Source organism: Bubalus kerabau, chromosome 7 (genome assembly GCF_029407905.1).
Source record: "Bubalus kerabau isolate K-KA32 ecotype Philippines breed swamp buffalo chromosome 7, PCC_UOA_SB_1v2, whole genome shotgun sequence".
NCBI lineage: Eukaryota > Metazoa > Chordata > Mammalia > Artiodactyla > Bovidae > Bubalus > Bubalus kerabau.
In genome coordinates this window covers 101,101,110-101,109,487 of record NC_073630.1, presented here as the reverse complement: position 1 = coordinate 101,109,487, position 8,378 = coordinate 101,101,110, and the positions used below count along the sequence as shown (strand labels likewise).

Here is an 8,378-nt window from a genome sequence, read left to right as displayed (position 1 = left end):
CTGGAGGAGGGCATGGCTACCCACTTCAGTATTCTTGCCTGGAGAATCCCCATGGACAGAGGGTCCTGACAGGCTATGGTCCATGGAGTTGAAAAGAGTTGGACACGACTAAGTGACTAAGCAATCAGAAGGTAAAAATTTAAGGATAAGATATTATTTTTAACAGTCTTACCAAATGTGATTTATATTATGTTTGAAGCCAAACTTTATCTACCTCTAATCCCTAACCTCATCCTTAGGACTAATATATCGTCCTTTGCATTTCATGTACTGACCCTGGAGAAATCGCATGACACCATGATCCTCATTTAAATCCATGTTTGGCCCATCTGTTTCTTTTTTTAAGGTTTACTTCTCGACTTTGTTCTGTGCCCTGGGAGTTGGATATCTTCATCACCATACCTTAACTCTCTAGCACAAAGTTGGCTCGGCCAATGGGAGCCTTGGCAGGTATGAGGGAGAAAGGAGGCTGAGTCCTGTGTGTTCATCACCCTTCCTGTCTCTTTGTATGGGCTTATTCTGACAGTCTTATACTTTCTCTAAAATGTCCCTCCCCACACAGCCTCTGTGTTTCCAAATTCCAAAGCCACATTGCCCCTTCAGGCTTACGGGTGCTAACAGGGACCACTGACACCAGCTCTGCATTGTCCCTTGGGGTTCACTGTCCCCTGCATGCCCCATTGTGGACAAGACCCTTATGAAAGCTTCCTCATGGTATTAAGTTGGAATGTGCCATCTGTTTTTATGCTGGAGCCCTGGTGGATAGAATAATTCAATGAGTGCTTGTATTACTGGCAGGTAGTGTGGTATAATGGTTGTCTTCCTGGTGGCATCAGACAGAGCGAGGCTTGAACACATCCCCCATCACTTGTTAACTCAGAGAAGAGATTATTTAACCACTCTAAGACTTCGTTTCCTCTAATTGATTTACTTAATTTATTTGGGCTGTGCTGGGTCTTAGTTGTGGCATGGGGGATCTAGTTCCCTGACCAGGGATTGAACCCAGGCCCCCTGCACTGGAAGAGTGGAGGCTTAGCCACTGAACTACCAGGGAAGTCCCAGTCTTCTCTAATTTAAAGTGAGGATGATATTATCTACTTCACAGAATTGTTATAAGGATATGTATGAATCCTCAAAAATATCAACTATTATATATCATTATATGCAGTAACAGAGTAATATACAGTACTATATATTATGCCATAATATATAATAACATAAAATAATATTTTATGTAATAGCATTATATATAATATTTTGGTTTCCCCTCAACTTATACTGCTTCATTTCCTCACAGATAAGGTGTGAACAATTACACATTAGTCATTTTTCATTCCTCTTCACCTTATGCTGTTGATCTTTGTGATTCCAATTACGTGGACTGCCTCTTCCCTCGTGCCCCACGAACTCCAGCTTATCTAAATGGTGGTTTGCTTCCCGCAGAGGGTCCTGACTGCTCAGCTAATCTTCCTTCAAGTCTGTGGAATTTTCACATGATTTTTCTTCAGAGGTAAGTGCTAAACACGGGGGTCCCTGGTGAAGTGCGAGTCTTGGCTTATGTGTTAACCCTAAGCACGGGCTGCTTTTCTGCACAGGAGCCAGGCCTCACTGGGTAATCCCAAGCTTTATAGGATGGCTGTTTTTTGTTTCTACCTTCTTTAAGCAATATCTCTAAAATGTTCTGAGAGCACTGGCTAAGCCCAGAGAGGTGTTGCAAGGATTAGCTAATTGATTATTTTAAATGCTTTGAAACTGGCAGAGAGTTTAGCAAGAAGGACAGGCTAAATAATGTTTGCAGACTTGATAGGAGTACAAAATGTACCAAATGGCCCTTCCCATTTGATTTGTTATCTAGTAGAACTTGCCTATTGTATAACATGTCCCATTAAAATGAGTTATATATGTTATTGCATTTAAAACCTGACTTGGGGGGATGCTTTAGGATAAAGAGAAGTGTTCGGAAGGATATACAAACCTTTTGTCAAATGGAGTTGCAGTTACTGAAACCACTTGTGTTTTTCTGACTTGAGGGAAGTCCTAGGAAGCACAACTCAGTTGCATTTGTTTTCTCAGGGCCTGTCATGTGTCAGGTCTGAATTGGTCACCATGGTTATGAGCCTTGAAGGCCCATAGACTAGAAGAGGAGCCGGTATACACATAGTCGGAACCCTTTGATAGTATGTGATAGGGGCTAAGATAGATGAATATACAAGGTACAGTGACAACAAAAATCAAGTGGTAATTAGCTCAACCTGGGGAAAATCAGCAAAGATGCATCATGGAAGAGAGGTTTGACTTGGTCTTTAAGGGTCAGAGAAGTTTGCCAAGTGATAAAGGGATGAAGGACATTTCAAACACAGGGGACCGCATATGAAGAGCCTCTCCTCCTCTCTCCCTGTTTCATTCAAACATCTTTAAGAGTCCCTGCTTCCTCAGTATCCTGCTTTATCTTATTCTTTGCTCATAGTAGATATTCAGTTAATTCTTATAAATGAATAGAATGGGTGGTAGGATTATAGGCAGTGATTTCAATTTTATTCATTAGGTTTTTCCTTATTTTCTAAATTTTCTAGAACAAATATGTCTTTATTTTGTAATCAGAATATTCTAGAATATTTGGAGAATGGTTATCAGAGTCCATGGCTGCACTGGACTTGGAGATGAATGGAGTCAAAGAGGTCAATGTGCTTTTGGCCAGTTGTTAACCTGGTGGAGCAGAGGCTTGAGAAGGTGGGAGGTATCACTGGAAATGAAGCTGAAATGGGAGGTTGGGGCTCAGAACTTTGGACTTTCTGTTGTAGACCATGAGAAGCCATGGAGATTTTATCAGGCAGGAAGTCTGTGTTGAGTCTCTGGCGATGCTGTAGAGCACAAACTGGCTGCAGGAAGGACTGGAGAGAAAGGACCGTTGTGACACTTTTATAATCCAGGTAGAAAAGTACTGAAGGTTCTCATGTTTGGGGAGTTGAGGAAAAGATAATGCATTTCGTTTTAGACATAAGGATATACGTGTAGTGTCCATGTGGTAGTCTGTAGGAAGGCCGGTACGTGTTTGGAACTGCCTGGGGAAAGGAATCAGTGCCTAAAACATGACTGACACTGAGACCTTGGACAGCATGGTCACAAAAGCCAGAGAAAAACGAAAGCAAATGGTGTTGGGAAAATCATGAGAGAAAGGAGAGGTAGTTCTGAAATGAGCAAATTATCTAGTCAGGAAGTAGAGTGTTTTCCTTTCTCCAGACATTCCTCTTCCCTGCCTTCCGGTTTCTGCTCAAAAGAAACCTTTTGAGGTTTCTTCAGAGATGCCTTCCCACACCACCTAAATAAAACAGCACCCTTCATCACTCCCAGCCACCTTCCGTGAGCACTGTTTCACAATGCAGCCTTTATTATTGTTCAAGTATAATGAGGATCGGGAAGTGAGTGCCTCTGAAAAGGTGATTTGTTACCCATAGTTTCCTGGGGCGGGGCGGGGCATGCCACGCCTTGCCCGCATGGTGAAACATTGGGGCCAGTCAGGACTTGGAGGGCAAGTCTTTTCACTTTTTTAAAAAATTTTATATTGGGGTTTAGCCGATTAACAATGTTGTGATAGTTTCAGGTGAACAGCGAAGGGATTCAGCCATACACATATATGTATCCATTCTCCCCCAAACTCCCGTCCCATCCAGGCTGCCACATAACATTGAACAGAGTTCCAGGTGCTATATAGTAGGTCCTTGTTGGTTTTCCATTTTAAATATGTTAGGCAAAAGTCTTTATAGTGCTTTCCATGCAACGGAATAGGTGAGGCAGGATAAGCAGGCTTAGGATTGGCTGGGTTTTTTTTTTTTTTTTTGGCTTTGATAGGTCTTCGTTGCTGTGTGTGGGCTTTCTCTAATTGCCTCGTGTGGGCTTAGTTGTCCAGGGATCAAACCTGCACCCTCTGGATTGAGAGCTCGGAGCCTTAGCCACTGGACCACCTGGGAAGTCCCCTGGGATTGGAGAGTGTGAGTAGTTCCTGTGGACTCTTGGGAAGAAGGGCTGTGCCTTATGGTCTGATACCTGCCCCTAGGTGGTTAGGGCAGGAGCTAGTGACCTGAGTGAAGTGGTTGGGATGGGCTTGGATTGGTTGGTTCCCATAGGAAAGACTTGCTGGAGAGGTGAGTTGTTTACTATCTCTAGGAGTTAAAGCCCTGGGAGGGCAATGAAAGCCTCAGAATAAAAAGCCATGTTCAATAGGAGCACCACTTGACGTTATGTTCATGTGTTTGCAGGGCAGCTCCAGGCCTGGGACTAGGGTGTGGTGCACAAGGCTTTTACCTCAGGCACAAAAGTATAAGGGGGTGGGTGCCAAAAAATTCATTAATCAAGTTGAATAATATGTTAATGTGAAGAAAGTAAAAATGGACACAAAAATATACCTGATGAATAAAAATACCAAGGTTGTAAATAAAGACAGGATTAGTCGGTGCTGAGTCATTCTGGAGCCTGAAACAAAAGAAAAAGGAATCAGTAATATGGATCCTCTCTGTTTGATTTTTTAAGCTGTTGCATTAAAATGATCAAGCCTTAAAAAGGAAGGTAATTCTGACACATGTTACAACATGAATGAACCTTGAGGTGAAGTCACAAAAAGACATACTGTATGATTCACTTGCATAAAACACTTAGAGCAGTAAAAATCATAGAGACATGAAGTAGAATGGTGGCCACCAGGGGCTGGGGGTGAGAGGATTGGGGAGTTAGTGTTTAATGGGTATAGAGCTTCAGTTTGGGAAGATGCGAAGAGTTTCAGAGATGGATGCTGGTGATGGTTGTACAATATTATGAATGTATTTGATGCCACTGAACCATGCACTTAAAAATGGTTAGTTTCAGTTTCAGTTCAGTCACTCAGTCGTGTCCGACTCTTTGCAACCCCATGAACCGCAGCACCCCAGGCCTCCCTGTCCGTCACCAATTCCCGGAGTCCACCCAAACCCATGTCCACTGTGTTGGTGATGCCATCCAACCATCTCATCCTCTGTCGTCCCCTTCTCCTCCTGCCCTCAATTTTTCCCAGCATCAGGGTCTTTTCCAATGAGTCAGCCAAAGTATTGGAGTTTCAACTTCAACATCCGTCTCCCCACTGGACACCCAGGACTGCTCTCCTTTAGGATGGACTGGTTGGATCTCCTTGCAGTCCAAGGGACTCTCAAGAGTCTCCTCCAACACCACAGTTCAAAAGCATCAATTCCTCAGCACAGTTCAAAAGCATCAATTCTTGGGCATCAATTCTATAGTCCAACTCTCATATCCATACATGACTACTGGAAAAACCATAGCCTTGACTAGACAGACTTTGTTGGCAAATTAATGTGTCTGCTTTTTAATATGCTGTCTAGGTTGGTCATAGCTTTCCTTCGAAGGAGCAAGCATCTTTTAATTTCATGGCTGCAATCACCATCCGCAGTGATTTTGGAGCCCAGAAAAATAAAGTCAGCCACTGTTTCCACTGTTTCCCCATCTATTTGCTATGAAGTGATGGGACCAGATGCCATGATCTTAGTTTTCTGATTGTTGAGCTTTAAGCCAACTTTTTCACTCTCCTCTTCACTTTCATCAAGAGGCTCTTTAGTCCTTCTTCACTTTCTGCCGTAAGGGTGGTGTCATCTGCATATCTGAGGTTATTGATATTTCTCCTGGCAATCTTGATTCCAGCTTCTGCTTCCTCCAGCCCAGTGTTTCTCATGATGTATTCTGCATATCAGTTAAATAAGCAGGGTGACAATATACAGCCTTGATGTACTCCTTTTCCTATTTGGAACCAATCTGTTGTTCTATTTCCAGTTCTAACTGTTGCTTCCTGGCCTGTATACAGGTTTCTCAAGAGGCAGGTCAGGTGGTCTGGTATGCCTATCTCTTTCAGAATTTTCCACAGTTTCTTGTGATCCACACAGTCAAAGGCTTTGGCATAGTCAATAAAGTAGAAATAGATGTTTTTCTGGAACTCTCTTGCTTTTTCAATGATCCAGCGGATGTTGGCAACTTGATCTCTGGTTCCTCTGTTTTTTCTAAAACCAGCTTGAACAGCTGGAAGTTTACAGTTCATGTATTGCTGAAGCCTGGCTTGGAGAATTTTGAGCATTACTTTACTAGCGTGTGAGATGAGTGCAATTTTGTGGTAGTTTGAGCATTCTTTGGCATTACCTTTCTTTGGGATTAAAATGAAAACTGATCTTTTCCAGTCCTGTGGCCACTGCTGAATTTTCCAAATTTGCTGACATATTGAGTGCAGCACTTTCACAGCATCATCTTTTAGGGTTTGAAATAGTTCAACTGGAATTCCATCACCTCCACTAGCTTTGTTCATAGTAATGCTTCCTAAGGCCCACCTGACTTCACATTCCAGGATGTCCGGCTCTAGGTGAGTGGGAGTGATCACATCTTTGTGATTATTTGGGTTGTGAAGATCTTTTTTGTATGTTTCTTCTGTGTATTCTTGCCACCTCTTCTTAATATCTTCTGCTTCTGTTAGGTCCTTACCATTTCTGTCCTTTATTGAGTCCATCTTTGCATGAAATGTTCCCTTGGTATCTCTAATTTTATTGAAGAGATCTCTAGTCTTTCCCATTCTATTGTTTTCCTCTATTTCTTTGCATTGATAACTGAGGAAGGCTTTCTTATCTCTCCTTGCTATTCTTTGGAACTCTGCATTCAAATGGGTATATCTTTCCTTTTCTCCTTTGCTTTTCACTTCTCTTCTTTTTATAGCTATTTGTAAGGCCTCCTCAGACAGCCATTTTGCTTTTTTGCATTTCTTTTCTTGGAGATGGTTTTGATCCCTGTCTCCTGTACAATGTCACGAACCTCTGTCCATAGTTCATCAGGTTCTCTGTCTATCAGATCTAGTCCCTTAAATCTATTTGCCACTTCCATTGTATAGTCATACGGGATTTGATTTAGGTCATCTCTTAATGGTCTAGTTCAAAAATGGTTAAGATGGTAGATTTTATGTTGCTGCTGCTGCTGCTAAGTCGCTTCAGCATGTCTGACTCTGTGCGACCCCATAGATGGCAGCCCACCAGGCTCCCCCGTCCCTGGGATTCTCCAGGCAAGAACACTGGAGTGGGTTGCCATTTCCTTCTCCAATGCATGAAAGTGAAAAGTGAAAGTGAAGTTGCTCAGTTGTGTCTGACTCTTAGCGACCCCATGGACTGCAGCCTACCAGGCTCCTCCACCCATGGGATTTTCCAGGCAAGAGTACTGGAGTGGATTGCCATTGCCTTCTCCAAGATTTTATGTTACTGTATATATATTTTGGAGTGTGACAAAAATAAACCATTATTTGCTTAAGCCACTGAATTCTGTGGTTTGCAGCCAAACATATCTTCATTGATACAGTTCTTATCGTTAAACAGAATGGTCCCAAACCAATGATAAATGGAAAAATCACACTTAATCTGAAGAAGGACAGCCAAAGCTCAGAAAAGCTTTGCACTCAATATGTCAGCAAAGCTCAGAAGCCAAAGCTTCTGATCCACATCCCCCCCACCTTCCCTCTGACTCCCAGCTCCTCCCACAGTGCTCCCCAGGTTCGAGAGGATGGTGAGGCCAGTGCAAAATGTAAAGGGGTGCCAACAAACTCAGTAATCAACATAGGCACTATTTTAATGCAATAGTGATTTTTCACATTTTTTTTTTTTTACCATGGTAAAATCCACATGTTGTTGTTTAGTTGCTAAGTAGTATCTGACTCTTCTGTGACTGCATGGACAGTAGCCCGCCAGGCTCCTCTGTCCATGGGATCCTCCAGGCAAGGATACTGAAGTGGGTTGCCATTCCTTTCTCCAGGGAATCTTCCTGACCCAGGGATCTGAACCCATGTCTCTTGCATTGCAGGTGGATTCTTTATCCCTGAGCCACCAGGAAAGCTCCAAAATATACATACAGTAATATAAAATCTACCATCTTAACCATTTTTAGTAATCCTTGGTGGCTCAGTGGTAAAGAATCTGCCTGCAATTCAGGAGACTGGGGTTTGATCCTGGGTTGGGAAGATCCCCTGGAGAAGGAAATGGCAACCGTCTCCAGTATTCTTGCATAGAGAATCCCACGGACAGAGGAGTCTGGCAGACTACAGTTAATAGGGTCACAAAGAGTCAGACACGACTGAGTGACTAATGTGTGAGCATGTGTGCACGCACACACACACACACACACTTAACACACACAGACAGCTTAAGAAAACAATTCAGAAGTTGTGTGCTACTCTCTATTACTCTAGTAATTCAATAAAATTAAAATCATACTTAAAAATAAAACTCAAAATTAAAGCTTGCTTACATTATCATAAGGGCATTTCTATGTATATAAAATAAATGTATCATTTGAGGGTCTGGAAGATGGTTGTGGAT

The 8,378-nt window shown here is 42.5% G+C and overlaps 1 long non-coding RNA gene across 1 annotated transcript in view; it reads left to right on the top strand.

The window, feature by feature from the left end:
• Positions 1-1,435: 1,435 nt before the first annotated feature.
• The window catches only part of LOC129657293 (uncharacterized), a 31,057-nt gene continuing 24,114 nt past the window's right edge, over positions 1,436-8,378 (top strand). Inside the window, exons 1-2 of the long non-coding RNA XR_008716657.1 lie at positions 1,436-1,510; positions 3,900-3,989. This is a non-coding gene — a long non-coding RNA (uncharacterized LOC129657293). The remainder of the gene's footprint in view (positions 1,511-3,899; positions 3,990-8,378) is intronic.